Below are 16,453 nucleotides of genomic sequence, written 5' to 3' on the forward strand. Positions count from 1 at the left end.
CCCTCACTGATCCACACAGGCCTCACTGATCCACACAGGCCCCTCACTGATCCACACTGGCCCCTCAATGATCCACACAGTCCCCTCACTGATCCACACATGCCCCTCACTGATCCACACAGGCCTCACTGATCCACACAGGCCCCTCAATGATCCACACAGGCCCCTCACTGATCCACACAGGCTTCACTGATCCACACAGGCCCCTCACTGATCCACACAGGCCTCATTGATGCACACAGGCCCCTCACTGATCCACACAGGCCTCAATGATCCACACAGGCCCCTCACTGATCCACACAGGCCCCTCACTGACCCACACAGACCTCACTGATCCACACAGGCCCCTCACTGATCCACACTGGCCCCTCACTGATCCACACTGGCCCCTCACTGATCCACACAGGCCTCACTGATCCACACTGGCGTCACTGATCCACACAGGCCTCACTGATCCACACAGGCCTCACTGATCCACACAGGCGCCTCACCGATCCACACAGGCCACTCACTGATTCACACAGGCCCTTCACTGATCCACACATGCCCCTCACTGATCCACACAGGCCCCTCACTGATCCACACAGGCCCCTCACTGATCCACACAGGCCCCTCACTGATCCACACAGGCCTCACTGATCCACACAGGCCCCTCACTGATCCACACAGGCCCCTCACTGATCCACACAGGCCCCTCACTGATCCACACAGGCCTCACTGATCCACACAGGCCCCTCACTGATCCACACAGGCCCCTCAATGATCCACACAGTCCCCTCACTGATCCACACAGGCCCCTCACTGATCCACACAGACCTCACTGATCCACACAGGCCCCTCAATGATCCACTCAGGCCTCTCACTGATCCACACAGGCTTCACTGATCCACACAGGCCCCTCACTGATCCACACAGGCCTCATTGATGCACACAGGCCCCTCACTGATCCACACAGGCCCCTCACTGATCCACACAGGCCCCTCTCTGATCCACACAGGCCACTGACTGATGCACACAGGCCCCTCACTGATCCACACAGACCCCTCACTGATCCACACAGACCCCTCACTGATCCACACAGACCCCTCACTGATCCACACAGGCCCCTCTCTGATCCACACAGGCCACTGACTGATGCACACAGGCCCCTCTCTGATCCACACAGGCCCCTCACTGATCCACACAGACCCCTCACTGATCCACACAGGCCCCTCACTGATCCACACAGGCCCCTCTCTGACCCACACAGGCCCCTCACTGATCCACACAGACCCCTCACTGATCCACACAGGCCCTTCACTGATCCACACAGGCCCCTCACTGATCCACACAGGCCCCTCACTGATCCACACAGGCCCCTCACTGATCCACACAGGCCCCTCACTGATCCACACAGACCCCTCACTGATCCACACAGGCCCCTCACTGATCCACACAGGCCTCACTGATCCACACAGGCCCCTCACTGATCCACACAGACCCCTCACTGATCCACACAGGCCCTTCACTGATCCACACAGGCCCCTCACTGATCCACACAGGCCCCTCACTGATCCACACAGGCCCCTCACTGATCCACACAGACCCCTCACTGATCCACACAGGCCCCTCACTGATCCACACAGGCCCCTCACTGATCCACACAGGCCCCTCACTGATCCACACAGGCCCCTCACTGATCCACACAGGCCTCAATGATCCACACAGGCCCCTCATTGATCCACACAGGCCTCACTGATCCACACTGGCCCCTCACTGATCCACACGGGCCTCACTGATCCACACAGACCCCTCACTGATCCACGCAGACCCCTCACTGATCCACACAGGCCCCTCACTGATCCACACAGGCCCCTCACTGATCCACACAGGCCCCTCACTGATCCACACAGGCCCCTCATTGACCCACACAGACCTCACTGATCCACACAGACCCCTCACTGATCCACACAGACCCCTCACTGATCCACACAGGCCTCACTTATCCACACAGACCACTCACTGATCCACAAAGACCCCTCACTGATCCACACAGGCCTCCCTGATCCACACAGACCACTCACTGATCCACACAGCCCTCACTGATCCACACAGGCCTCCCTGATCCACACAGGCCTCACTGATCCACACAGGCCCCTCACTGATCCACACAGGCCCCTCACTGATCCACACAGGCCCCTCATTGTTCCATACATGCCTTACTGATCCACACAGGCCTCAATGATCCACACAGGCCCCTCACTGATCCACACAGGCCCCTCACTGATCCACACAGGCCTCACTGATCCACTCAGACCCCTCACTGATCCACACAGACCCCTCACTGATCCACACAGGCCCCTCACTGATCCACACAGGCCTCACTGATCCACTCAGACCCCTCACTGATCCACACAGGCCCCTCACTGATCCACACAGACCCCTCACTGATCCACACAGGCCCCTCACTGATCCACACAGACCCCTCACTGATCCACACAGGCCCCTCACTGATCCACACAGGCCCCTCACTGATCCACACAGGCCTCACTGATCCACACAGACCCCTCACTGATCCACACAGACCGCTCACTGATCCACACAGACCCCTCACTGATCCACACAGATCCCTCACTGATCCACACAGGCCCCTCACTGATCCACACAAGCTTCACTGATCCACACAGGCCTCAATGATCCACACAGGCCCCTCACTGATCCACACAGGCCCCTCACAGATCCACACAGGCCTCACTGATCCACACAGGCCCCTCACTGATCCACACAGACCCCTCAATGATCCACACAGACCCCTCACTGATCCACAAAGACCCCTCACTGATCCACACAGGCCTCACTGATCCACACAGGCCTCACTGATCCACACAGGCCCCTCACTGATCCACACAGGCCTCACTGATCCACACAGGCCTCACTGATCCACACAGGCCTCAATGATCCACACAGGCCCCTCACTGATCCACACAGGCCCCTCACTGACCCACACAGACCTCACTGATCCACACAGGCCACTCACTGATCCACACTGGCCCCTCACTGATCCACACTGGCCCCTCACTGATCCACACATGCCTCACTGATCCACACAGGCCTCACTGATCCACACAGGCACTTCACTGATCCACACAGGCCCCTCACTGATCCACACAGGCCCCTCACTGATCCACACAGGCCCCTTACTGATCCACACTGGCGTCACTGATCCACACAGGCCTCACTGATCCACACAGGCCCCTCACTGATCCACACAGGCCCCTCACTGATCCACACAGGCCCCTCACTGATCCACACAGGCCCCTCACTGATCCACACAGGCCTCACTGATCCACACAGGCCCCTCACTGATCCATACAGGCCCCTCACTGATCCACACAGGCCTCTCACTGATCCACACCGCCCCTCCCCTCGAACTCTCCACACCACTCAGCCTGGCCTTTTATACATCTTACATAAGAACATAAGAAACAGGAACAGGAGTCAGCCAGATGGCTCCTGGAGCCTGCTCCGCCATTCAATAAGATCATAGCTGACCTGATCATGGACTCAGCTCCACTTCCCCGCCCACTCCCCATAACCCCTTAATCCCTTATTGGTTAAGAAACTGTCTATCTCTGTCTTACATTTATTCAATGTCCCGGCTTCCACAGCTCTCTGAGGCAGCGAATTCAACAGATTTACAACCCTCTGAGCGAAGGAATTCCTCCTCATCTCAGTTTTCCTCCTTCACTCCTCCATTGAGGGCCGCGCCTCCAGCCGTCAAGGCCCTAAACTCTTGTATCCCCTCCTTAAACCCCTCCGCCACTCTATCCATCAGGCCTTCCTTGAGATCTTCATTAAAATCCACCTCTTAGGCCCAAGTCATTGGCCATTGTGATCCTCACTCTGGTGTTATCAATAAAGGGCTAAGGTCATTACAGTTCAAGTGCAATACATTGCCTCGTGGAGTCATTATCAGAGCATCCAAAGACATAACAATTGGCGACGAGATTACGGACTTTCATGCGAAAATGCCTACCCTGGGTACGTTGCAGCAGTGCGCCGATGGTGATGATTGGGACGCCTTTGTGGACAGGCTCGACCATTTCTTCACAGCGAACGATCTGCAGGAGACAACCCGGCCACACTGGCTGGCAAGCGCAGAGCTGTCCTGCTCACCTGTTGTGGGCCCACCGTCTATGGCCTCGTCAGGGACTTGCTGGCACCAGCGAAGACAACGACCAAGACGTACGAGGAGCTCGTAATCCTGATCCATGAGCAACTCAAGCCCAAGGAGAGCATCCTCACAGCCAGACACCGGTTCTACACCCAGCGACGGCCCGAAGGCCAAGAAATCGTGAAATACGCTGCAGACCTCAGGAGGCTGGCGGCACCGTGTGATGTCAGCGACCACCTCACCGAAGCGCTGCGGGACATTTTTGTCATTGGAATCCGCCATGAGGGCCTTCTTCATAAGCTACTGTTGGCAGATACCACAGTCACACTGCAGAAGGCCATCTCTGTGAGCCAGGCATTGATGACCTCGACCTGCGGCTCTAGGCAGATGACTGACCCTCAGGACTCTAATCTGCAAGTACTGTGCACAGAGTGGCACCTTTTAGAAGTTGGATGTGAACCTTCTCAGGGGAGAGAACAGGCCCCCGAGTCCCTTAACTCAGAGTCCGCCGAGGGGGGGCTAACCGAGTAGCCCCATGCTGGCGGTGCGGAGGGAATCACAGGGCTCACCAGTGCCGTTTTAAGGACTATGTGTGTAAAGGCAGCAGCACAAAGGGCCATCTCCAGTGAATGTGTAAGAGAAATATGACTCACTGTGTTGATGAAGAGTCTGCAGATGGCCATGAATCCAGCGCGGATTATGAACTGATAGGCAGAGAGGCAGCTCAGCCCCATGACAAGGTATATAGTATGTTTATCTGCACCACTGAATGTTCCTCGTTGAGGATGGAAGTCGAGATCGATGGCGTTCCAGTCTTCATGGAAGTGGACACGGGGGCGAGCCAGTCAGTAATGAATCAAGGAGCCTTTGAGAGGCTATGGGACAATCAAACTGAACGACCCAAGTTAGGCCCTGTTCAGGCAAAGCTGCGCACCTACACCAATGAACTATCCCAGTCGTTAATAGTGCGGATGTAAAGGTACTCCATGATGGCGCGGTGCACAAGTTACCCCTGTGGATTGTTGCAGGTGATGGACCAACACTGCTCGGAAGAAGATAGATGGAGAAGATCCATTGGAAGTTGGAAGATTTCACCCCTCCAGCGACCAACGTCCTCTACGCCCAGATGCAAAGCAAGCCCCCACCTGAGGTTGGATCCGGCACCAGAGAGCAGACCAGCACAGCACCCGAGGCACAGACCGCCCAGCAGGACTGCGTGGAGATGATCCAGCTGAGACGACCCGAGGGCACCTTCAGGCTCCAGTGGCAGGACTCTGGAGCAAGAAAATCGGATCCAGAGGCAACGTCCCAGCTTCGGAGGCAGAACCCGGGGAGAAGAGGATCATCGCAGTTGACATCGTGGAGGGAGAAAAGATGGCGCCCGAAACACGAGGTGAAGCGCTGAAGACAAAGATGGCGGCGGCCAGACCACGAGATGCAGCGCTGATGGAGCGACACGTGGTACCAAGTGAAGAAGAGGATTGGGGTAAAGATAGCAAGGCTCTCTTAAAGGAGGCCAGCAATCCACCACACTTAAAGGGACAGTTCCACACACTCAAGCAATGTAAGAGCAAATGTGAGTTAAAGATAAAATGTGTAACTGACGATCAGCGTTGTGTACATGCAACAAGCAAGGAAAAGTCGCACGATCACGATCGAAGCTACAGGGTATTCACAATAAGTAATGAAAAGTTCAACTGCACACAGCCAATACACACGAGCGGCAGAGCAAGCGATCTCAGGAGGGCAACGGCACCGGTATCGATACCCTGCCTCCGATCGGCTCCACCTCTCAGGCACCCGATGGCACCAACCGCCATGAGCCTGAAAGAGCAAACTGTGCTAAGGCACAGCCCCCAGACCCCATCGCTACTAAGGCCATACCCGGAAACGAAGGATCACCCGTTACAGTCCTCTCAAAGGGGACCGGGACCGGCCAGGAACCCAAACCAAACAACGCCCAGGCTAGCGAGTCAGCGGTTCCCTGTGCCCCGCTAGACGACCGCCCCTCAGGGAGCAGCAGCCACCCAGGGTGCAAAGAAAGGACAGGGAGGTCACAGGCATCTGTGAACCTGCCCGACGCTGGGAGCAATGGCAACAGCCCCAAGGGCAGGCAACTTGAGCCAACTGGATTCCCACTGCCAGCATTGGGCACTGAGCCACCAGCAGACTGCAGGGACACCATCCAGCAGTTCTGGAACTAGTTTGTCCTTACACACCGGTCACCGATCACCTGTACGTATCGAAAATGTATCTCACCAGTCTAACGTACCGGTCTCACAACTGAACCACAAATGTAATGCAAACTTGTTTTTCTGAACTTGAATATATATGAATGGAATGAGCTCCGGCATAATCTATATGTTGGGGGGGGGGGGGGGGTGGAGAGAACAGAGTGGTCAGGGACACACACAAACAGCAAACCACCAGCACTCTACTGCACCAACTACTCACCCAAGATTGAAACGACCCGCCCAAGGGTCAACCAGGTAGAGCTAAGCCCGGAGCACAGTTAATGCAGAGGCAATTTGCACTAAAAGTTTGGGGGAGAGTGATGTCATGTATCCGACATGGCTACTATTGGTCCTATCACAAGATGTGCCACCAGAGGGCACAGCAGTGGGAGACTCGTAGCTTACCTGTACAGGTGTGCCTGGCCGAGTATAAAAGGCAGGCCACCATATGTGATCCTCACTCTGGAGTTAGCAAATAAAGGACTAAGGTCACTACAGTTCAAGAACAACACATTGCCTCGTGGAGTCATTATCAGAGCATCCCAAGACATAACAGCCACCTCCTTCTAATATCCCTCCTTTGTCTGACTGTGTTTTGACTATGTCTGTGTGAAGCTCCTTGGTCCCTTTGTAAAGTGCTGTATAAATGCTAGTTTGTTGTCAGCGATACCTCATGTCAGTGTCGACGATGTATGCAAATTTCTCCCCCGCCCACTGCTCCGCACTGCTTGGAGGGTCACACGGGTCACTGCAGTCCAGATCTCGCTCGTTCTCCTCATCATCATATGGTCTGTACCTGGAGTGAATGTCTGAGAGACAAGTCAGAGTAAAGATAAAAGGCAAACACAGTAAGGACTTAGATACAACCTAAGGGTACACACCAAGTCCCGCTCACCCATCACCCCCTGTGCTCGCTGACCGACATTGGATCCTGGTCTGACAATGCCTCGATTTTAAAATTCTCATCCTTGTTTTCAAACCCCTCCCTATCTCTGTAATCTCCTCCAGCTCCACAACCCCCCGAGATCTCTGCACTCCTCTAATTCTGCCATTTTGAGCATCCCTGATTCGAATCGCTCAACCATTGGTGGCCGTGCCTTCTGTTGCCTGGGCCCCAAGCTCTGGAACTCCCTCCCTAAACCTCTCTGCCTCTCTTTCCTCCTTCAAGACGCTGCTTAAAACCAACCTCTTTGACCAAGCTTTTGGTCACCTGCCCTAATTTCTCCTTATGCGGCTCGGTGTCAAATTTTGTTTGATAATCGCTCCTCGGGGCGTATTACTACATTAAAGGCCCGATATAAACACCAGTTGTTGTTGTTGTTATGTTACTGGAATAATAATCCAGAGAACGTCTAAATTCAAATCCCACAGTGGACACTTTGCGAATTTAATTTCAGTTTTAAAGCCAATATCACTAAAAGTGACAATGAAGGTGTCGGATTGTTGCAAAAACACCAACTGGGTCACTAACTTCCCTTCGGGAAGGAAACCTGCCGTCCTTGCCCAGTCTGGGCCTACATGTGACTCCAGTCCCACACCAACATGGTTAGGCTGCAGGGTGACTTGGACAGGTTAGGTGAGTGGGCAAATGCATGGCAGATGCAGTATAATGTGGATAAATGTGAGGTTATCCACTTTGGTGGCAAAAACACGAAGGCAGACTATTATCTGAATGGCGGCAGATTAGGAAAAGGGGAGGTGCAACGAGACCTGGGTGTCATGGTTCATCAGTCATTGAAGGTTGGCATGCAGGAACAACAGGCGGTGAAGAAGGCAAATGTCATGTTGGTCTTCATAGCGAGGGGATTTGAGTATAGGAGCAGGGAGGTCTTACTGCAGTTGTACAGGGCCTTTGTGAGGCCCCACCTGGAATATTGTGTTCAGTATTGGTCTCCTAATCTGAGGAAGTGCAGCGAAGGTTCACCAGACTGATTCCAGGGATGGCAGGACTGTCATATGAGGAGAGACTGGATCGACTGGGCCTGTATTCACTGGAGTTTAGAAGGATGAGAGGGGATCTCATAGAAACATATAAAATTCTGACGGGACTGGACAGGTTAGATGCAGGAAGAATGTTCCTGATGTTGGGGAAGTCCAGAACCAGGGGGCACAGTCTAAGGATAAGGGGTAAGCCATTTAGGACTGAGATGAGGAGAAACTTCTTCACTCAGAGAGTTGTTAACTTGGAATTCCCTGCCGCAGAGAGTTGTTGATGCCAGTTCATTGGATCTATTCAAGAGGGAGTTAGATATGGCCCTTACGACTAAAGAGATCAAGGGGTATGGAGAGAAAGTAGGAAAGGGGTACTGAGGTGATGATCAGCCACGATCATATTGAATGGTGGTGCAGGCTCGAAGGGTCGAATGGCCTACTCCTGCACCTATTTTCTATGTTTCTATGTTAATAGAGGTGTTCAAAATTGGGAGGGGTTTTGTTGGAGTAAATAACGAGAAACTGTTTTAAGGGCCGGTAATCAGAGGACACAGGTAATCGGCAAAAGAACCAGAGGAGAGATGAGGAGAATTAGTTTTATACAGTGAGTTCTGATCTGGAATGCACTGGCTGGAAGTGCAATGGAGGCAGATTCAATAATAACCTTCACTGAAAATTTTACACGCCGTTTTGCAATCCAGTGAAATCTGCTCTATGTGTTTTTGCTTCTGACGATGTCTTATTTCTGAATAAACACAAGTCAGAGTTTTTAGCCTGAGGCAGACGGAGTGTTAGTAGGATCAGTCCGACAGATCGATTAGGGCCCGATTAACATGGAGATGGCCAGCTACAGTGCCTGGTGTACAGCACACGTCAGGGTTAGAGAGATTGCAGACTTGCCTGTGGGAGCGGACTTCGGCATTGGGCTGGATGTAAAGTATCTGCTCGGCCTTTAGGAGGTGTGTGGGGGGCCTGACCCATCCACCTCCACGGAGGTGTGTGGGGGGCCTGACCCATCCACCTCCACGGCACGAACCTGGTATTGCAGTACTTCCAGGAACGGTGCTTGGGCTCTCGGCCTTTTGGCTAAGAGCATTGGCGCAGAGTGATCCTTGATGTGTGCAAGGTGACCTCTGGCGTTTGTGATTTGACAAAGAATTGGAAAGATTGGCAACGAAAAATTAAAAAAAAAATAATAATAAAAAATTTTTTTTTAAATTAAAAAAAAAAAATCTGCTCGGCCTTTTGGCTAAGATCATGCGTAACTGACCTGACAGGGGAGTAACCATGACCTCAACGTGGTTCTCCTATGCTTTTTGGAAATAGGAGGTGTGTGGGGGGCCTGACCCATCCACCTCCATGGCACGAACCTGGTATTGCAGTACTTCCAGGAACGGTGCTTGGGCTCTAGGCCTTTTGGCTAAGAGCATTAGCGCAGAGTGATCCTTGATGTGTGCGAGGTGACCTCTGGCGTTTGTGATCTGACAAAGAATTGGAAAGATTGGCTACGATTAAAAAAAAAAAATCTGCTCGGCCTTTTGGCTAAGATCTAGTGTAGTATCTGTTCTTATCAGTTTAATATCCCCGATGGGGACATGATATTGAATTGATTTTTGGACAGGGAGCTGGATCAGGGGCTTGCCCCGTCCACTCCATGCACCGACCTGACCTGGTATTGCAATATTTCCAGGAACGGTGCAACTTCGCCTCTCGGCCTTTTGGCCTAAGATCAAACACATTGGCGCAAAGTGATCTTTGGCGTTAGAGTTGATCTAGAACGAAATTGGATTAAAAAAATTAAAAAATTTAAAAAAATCAAAAAATCTGCTGGATGCAGAATTCCCGACACCCTGGGCTGTGTCCGGCTCCCTGTGGGCCGCCCGCCTTTCAGCTCCTTTCTGTGGCCACAGGCGACGAGGAATGAATGTCCCTTCCATTTCATTCAGCGGTATCTGTGGGAGAAGCGGAGATATCCGGAAATAATGGGCGAGCAAATACCTTCCATCATTTACATCATCAACTCTGCAGATCCAACTCTCCCCACAGGAACCCTGGATACCCCATTCCCCCCACAGTAAGCCTGATACCCTGTTCATTGTAACCCCTGACACCCCACTCACTGTAAGCCCAATACCCCACTCCCCCCACAGTAACCCCGATACATAGAAACATAGAAACATAGAAAATAGGTGCAGGAGTAGGCCATTCGGCCCTTCTCGCCTGCACTGTCATTCAATGAGTTCATTGCTGAACATGCAACTTCAGTACCCCATTCCTGCTTTCTCGCCATACCCCTTGATCCCCCTAGTAGTAAGGACTTCATCTAACTCCCTTTTTGAATATACCCCACTCACTGTAACCCCAATACCCCACTCTCCCCACAGTAACCCCGATACCCCATTCCCCCCACAGTAACACTGATACCCCACTCACTGTAACCCCCGACACCCCATTCACTGTAAGCCCAATACCCCACTCCCCCCACAGAAACCCCGATAGCCCACTCACTGTAACCCCAATACCCCACTCCTCTCACAGTAACCCTGGATACCCCATTTCCCCCACAGTAACACTGATACCCCACTCACTGTAACCCCCAACACCACACTCACTATAACCCCAATACCCCACTGCCCCCACAGTAACCCTGATACCCCACTCACTGTAACCCCAATACCACAGTCCCCCCACAGTAATCCCGATACCCCCTCCCCATAACCCCAATACCCCACTCCCCATAACTCCCTATACAACACTCCCCATAACCCCAATACCCCACTCCCCACAACGCCAATACCCCACTCCCCATAACCCCAATACCCCACTCCCCATAACCCCAATACCCCACAACCCCAATACCCCACTCCCCGTAACGACAATACCCCACTCCCCATAATGCCAATACCCCACTCCCCATAACCCCAATACCCCACTCCCCGTAACCCCAATACCCCACTCTCCATAATGCCAATACCTCACTCCCCATAACCACAATACCCCACTCCCCATAACCCCAATACCCCACTCCCCATAACCCCCAATACCCGACTCCCCATAACCCCATTACCCCACTCCCCATAACCCCCAATACCCCAGTCCCCATAACCCCATTACCCCACTCTCCATAACCCCCAATACCCCACTCCCCATAACGCCAATACCCCACTCTCCATAACCCCGATATGCCACTCCCCATAACGCAAAAACCCCACTCCCCATAACAGCAATACCCCACTCCCCATAACCCCAATACCCCACTCCCCGTAACCCCAATACCCCACTCCCCATAATGCCAATACCCCACTCCCCATAACCCCAATATCCCACTCCCCGTAACCCCAATACCCCACTCCCCATAATGCCAATACCTCACTCCCCATAACCACAATACCCCACTCCCCATAACCCCAATACCCCACTCCTCATAACCCCAATATCCCACTCCCCATAACCCCAATATCCCACTCCCCATAACGCCAATACCCCACTCCCCATAACCCCAATACCCCACTCCCCATAACCCCAATACATCACTTCACATAACCCCAATACCCGACTCCCCATAATCCCCGATACCTCACTCCCCGTAACCCCGAATACCCCACTCCCCATAACCCCAATACCCTACTCCCTATAACCCCCAAGACTCCACTCCCCATAACTCTAATACCCCACTACACTGTAACCCCAATACCCGACTCCCCATAATCACCGATACCTCAATCCCCGTAACCCCCAATACCCCACTCCCCATAACCCCAATACCCTACTCCCTATAACCCCCAAGACCCCACTCCCCATAACTCCAATACCCCACTCCCCGTAACCACAATACCTCACTCCCCATAACCCCAATACCCCACTCCCCATAACGCCCAAGACCCCACTCCCTATAACTTCAATACCCCACTCACTGTAACCCTAATACCCCACTCTCCCTAACCCCAATACCCCACTCCCCATAACCCCAATACCCCACTCCCCATAACCCCAATACCCCACTCCCCATAACGCCCAAGACCCCACTCCCTATAACTTCAATACCCCACTCACTGTAACCCTAATACCCCACTCTCCCTAACCCCAATACCCCACTCCCCGTAACCACAATACCTCACTCCCCATAACCCCAATACCCCACTCCCCATAACGCCCAAGACCCCACTCCCTATAACTTCAATACCCCACTCACTGTAACCCTAATACCCCACTCTCCCTAACCCCAATACCCCACTCCCCATAACCCCAATACCCCACTCCCCATAACCCCAATACCCCACTCCCCATAACCCCAAGACCCCACTCCCCATAACTCCAATACCCCACTCACTGTAACCCCAATACCTTACCCCCGTAACCCCAATACCCCACTCCCCGTATCCCCAAACCACACCCCGTAACCCCAATACCCCGCTCCCCGTAACCCCAATACCCCACTACCCATAACCCCAATACCCCACTCCCCATAACCTCAATACCACACTCCCCATAACGCCAATACCCCACTCCCCATAACCCACTCCCCGTACCCCCAATACCCCACTCCACATAACCCCAATACCCCACTCCCCATAACCCCAATATCCAACTCACTGTAACCCCCAATACCCCACTCCCCATAACCCCAATATCCCACTTCCCAAAACCCAACACCCACTCACCATAACGCCAATACCCCACTCCCCATAACCCCAATACCCCACTCCCCGTAACCCCAATACCCCACTCCCCATAACCCCGATACGCCACCCCCCATAACGCTAATGCCCCACTCCCCATAACCCCAATACCCCTCTCCCCATAACCCCAATACCCCACTCCCCATAATGCCAATACCCCACTCCCCATAACCCCAATACCCCACTCCCCATAACGCCCAAGACCCCACTCCCTATAACTTCAATACCCCACTCACTGTAACCCTAATACCCCACTCTCCCTAACCCCAATACCCCACTCCCCGTAACCACAATACCTCACTCCCCATAACCCCAATACCCCACTCCCCATAACGCCCAAGACCCCACTCCCTATAACTTCAATACCCCACTCACTGTAACCCTAATACCCCACTCTCCCTAACCCCAATACCCCACTCCCCATAACCCCAATACCCCACTCCCCATAACCCCAATACCCCACTCCCCATAACCCCAAGACCCCACTCCCCATAACTCCAATACCCCACTCACTGTAACCCCAATACCTTACCCCCGTAACCCCAATACCCCACTCCCCGTATCCCCAAACCACACCCCGTAACCCCAATACCCCGCTCCCCGTAACCCCAATACCCCACTACCCATAACCCCAATACCCCACTCCCCATAACCTCAATACCACACTCCCCATAACGCCAATACCCCACTCCCCATAACCCACTCCCCGTACCCCCAATACCCCACTCCACATAACCCCAATACCCCACTCCCCATAACCCCAATATCCAACTCACTGTAACCCCCAATACCCCACTCCCCATAACCCCAATATCCCACTTCCCAAAACCCAACACCCACTCACCATAACGCCAATACCCCACTCCCCATAACCCCAATACCCCACTCCCCGTAACCCCAATACCCCACTCCCCATAACCCCGATACGCCACCCCCCATAACGCTAATGCCCCACTCCCCATAACCCCAATACCCCTCTCACCATAACCCCAATACCCCACTCCCCATAATGCCAATATCCCACTCCCCATAACCTCAATACCCCACTCCCCATAACCCCAATATCCCACTCCCCATAACCCCAATACCCAACTCACTGTAACCCCAATACACCACTCTCCCCACAGTAACCCTGGATACCCCACTACCCCCACAGTAACCCCAATACCCCAATCAATGTAACCCCAATACCCAACTCCCGGTAACCCCAATACCGCACTCCCATAACCCCCAATTCCCCACTCCCCATAACCCCCAATACCCCACTCCCCGTAACCCCAATACCCCACTCCCCGTAACCCCAATACCCCATTCCCCGTAACCCCGATACCGCACTCCCCGTAACCCCAATACCCCACTCCCCATAACCCCGATACCCCACTCCCCGTAACCCGGATACCCCACTCCCATAACCCGGATACCCCACTCCCCATAACCCCAATACCCCACTCCCCATAACCGCAATATCCAACTCACTGAACCCCCAATACCCCACTCTCCATAACCCCAATACCCCACTCCCCGTAACCCCAATACCTCACTCCCCATAACCCCAATACGCCACTCCCCATAACACCAATGCCCCATTCCCCATAACCCCAATACCCCACTCCCCATAACCCCAATACCCCACTCCCCATAACCCCAATATCCCACTCCCCATAACCCCAATATCCCACTCCCCATCACCCAACACCCACTCCCTATAACCCCAATACCCCACTCCCCATAACCCCGACACCCCACTCACTGTAACCTCAATACCCCACTCCCGGTAACCCCAATACCCCACTCCCCATAACCCCCAATAACCCACTCCCCGTAACCCCAATACCCCACTCCCCATAACCCCAATACCCCACTGCCCATAACCCCAATACCACACTCCCCATAACCCCAATACCCCACTCCCCATAACCCCAATACCCCACTCCCCATAACTCCAATACCCCACTCCCCATAACCCCGATACCCCACTTCCCATAACCCCAAAACCCCACTCACCGTAACCCCAATACCCCACTCACTGTAACCCCAATACCCCACTCCCCATAACCCCCGATACCCCACTCCCCATAACCCCCAATACCCCACTCCCCGTAACCCCAATATACTACTCCCCATAACCCCCAAGACCCCACTCCCCATAACTCCAATACCCCACTCCCCGTCACCCAATACTCCACTCCCCATAATCCCAATACCCCACTCCCCATAACCCCAATGCCCCACTCCCCATAACCCCAATACCCCACTCCCCATAACCCCAATACCCCACTCCCCATAACCCCAAAACCCCACTCCCCGTAACCCCAATACCCCACTCCCCAAAACCCCAATACCCCACTCCCATAACTCCAATACCCCACTCCCCATAACCCCGATACCCCACTCCCCATTACCCCAAAACCCCACTCACCGTAACCCCAAAACCCCACTCACTGTAACCACAATACCCCACTCACTGTAACCACAATACCCCACTCCCCATAACCCCCGATATCCCACTCACCATAACCCCAATACCCCACTCACTGTAACCACAATACCCCACTCATTGTAACCACAATTCCCCACTCCCCATAATCCCCGATATCCCACACCCCTCACTGTAACACACTCTGATATACCCCACACCCCTCACTGTAACACTCTCCAATTATCCCTGCACTCCTCACAGTAACACTATCTGATAGACACCACACCCCTCACTGTAACACTCTGATAAACGTCACACCCCTCACTGTAACACTCTGATATACCTCACACACCTCACTGTAACTCTGATATACCCCGCACCCCTCACTGTAACACACTCTGATATACCCCACATCCCTCACTGTAACTCTGATATATCCCACACCCCTACTGTAAATCTGATATACCCCAAACCCCTCACTGTAACACTGATATACTTCACACCCGTCACTGTAATTCTAATATACCCCACACCCCTCACTGTAACTCTGATATACCCCAAACCCCTCATTGTAACTCTGATATACCTCACAGCCCTCACTGTAACACTCATATACCCCACAGCCCTTCACTGTAACACTCTGATATACCTCACACCCCTCACTGTAACTCTGATATACCCCACACTCCTCACTGTAACTCTGATATACCCCACACCCCTCATAGTAACACTGATATACAACACACCCCTCTGTAACACTCTGATAAACCCCACACCTCTCACTGTAACTCTGATATACCCCAAACCCCTCATTGTAACACTGATATACCCCACACCCCTCACAGTAACACTGATATACAACACACCCCTCTGTAACAGTCTGATAAACCCCACACCTCTCACTGTAACACTGATATACCCCACACCCCTCACAGTAACACTCTGATATACCCCACACCCCTCACAGTAACACTCTGATATACCCCACACCCCTCACTGTAACACTCTGATATACCCCACATCCCTCACTGTAACA

General features: G+C 53.2%; 1 non-coding gene and 2 pseudogenes across 1 annotated transcript; 2 read left to right on the top strand and 1 right to left on the bottom strand.

Moving 5' to 3' along the window:
• The window catches only part of LOC139250522 (NFX1-type zinc finger-containing protein 1-like), a 533,603-nt pseudogene that overhangs the window by 260,791 nt on the left and 256,359 nt on the right, over window positions 1-16,453 (bottom strand).
• On the top strand, window positions 9,549-9,726 carry LOC139250524 (U2 spliceosomal RNA; annotated as a pseudogene).
• On the top strand, window positions 9,842-10,025 carry LOC139250523 (U2 spliceosomal RNA). Its single transcript, XR_011591318.1, has one exon. It is a non-coding gene; the product is annotated as a U2 spliceosomal RNA (small nuclear RNA).

Source organism: Pristiophorus japonicus, unplaced genomic scaffold (assembly GCF_044704955.1).
Source record: "Pristiophorus japonicus isolate sPriJap1 unplaced genomic scaffold, sPriJap1.hap1 HAP1_SCAFFOLD_385, whole genome shotgun sequence".
In the NCBI taxonomy this organism is placed as follows: Eukaryota; Metazoa; Chordata; class Chondrichthyes; family Pristiophoridae; genus Pristiophorus; species Pristiophorus japonicus.